We start from the raw sequence: 1,015 nt of genomic DNA, 5'->3' as shown, positions 1-1,015 counted from the left end.
TCCTGCCTATGCAGGGGGTCGGACTTGATGATCTATTGAGGTCCCTTCCGACCCTAGCATCTATGAATCTATGAAAACCTACTCCCCTAAAGCCATGAACGCTGCGTGCCCCCGTGGGGGGACGCAGCAACTGGCTTCAGGTGGTGGTGGCAGGGACATGGCAGTGTCAAGCGGGGAGCTCCCGCAGGCAGCCGCAGCAGTGTCAGCAGCGAGGCGGGGGGTGACGAGTGCCGACCAGTGGTCAGCGACCACCTGCAGACGCCACCAGCAGCAGTGTCAATGAAGGCAGCGATCAAGGTGGCGATCGAGGGGGGGAGGCGAGTGGTGACTGCCCACAAGCGCCACTGGCAGTGTCGGCAGCGCTTCTGTCAGGGGGTGCACCGCCAAACTCAGGAGGCCCACCTGCACCCCCTACGCGTCACCAATGCCTAAAACCATATGAAGGGTGCATCTGATATCTTTTATTAGACCAACTTAAATAGTTGGAAAAATTTCCTTAGCAAGCTTTCAGGTTTAAAAACCCCTGGTCAGGCTGAGGAAGCCTCTGCAGCTGGTGTGCGCTGTTCCTGGGTGGAATGATTGGTAAAGAAGCCCGAGGCCGGGCTGGGCTGCATGCCAGACAGGCAGGCGGTAAAGATGTAAACCGAGGACTAACACGGCTACAACCTACACCCCTAAAACCATCTGAAGGTGTGAGGACAATGCAGGGGAGAAGAGCTCCAGCAGCGCCCAAAACTGTTGTGTAACAAGGGCCTTAGTTAATATTTATCAACTAACTTATCGTTACATTGTTGAGGCACCCGAGGATAAAAAGGGGGAGCTTCCCCCGCTTTGCGCGAGGCTGCGCTGCGCGCCCGGGAGCTTGGCGCGCTCCGACCCGCCGCCCAACAGCGACACCGAGCGGCCGCGCCGCGGAGCTGCAGGGCGGGGCTCGCCCGGCGCCCGCGCACAGCGCTGCGCTGACACACGTGCGGGAGACCCGGGCGGCTCCTGGCTGTGCGGGGCCAGCGGCGGT

The sequence above is a fragment of the Alligator sinensis genome, unplaced genomic scaffold (assembly GCF_000455745.1).
Source record: "Alligator sinensis unplaced genomic scaffold, ASM45574v1 scaffold115_1, whole genome shotgun sequence".
Classification (NCBI taxonomy): domain Eukaryota; kingdom Metazoa; phylum Chordata; order Crocodylia; family Alligatoridae; genus Alligator; species Alligator sinensis.
This window is presented reverse-complemented; position numbering follows the sequence as displayed.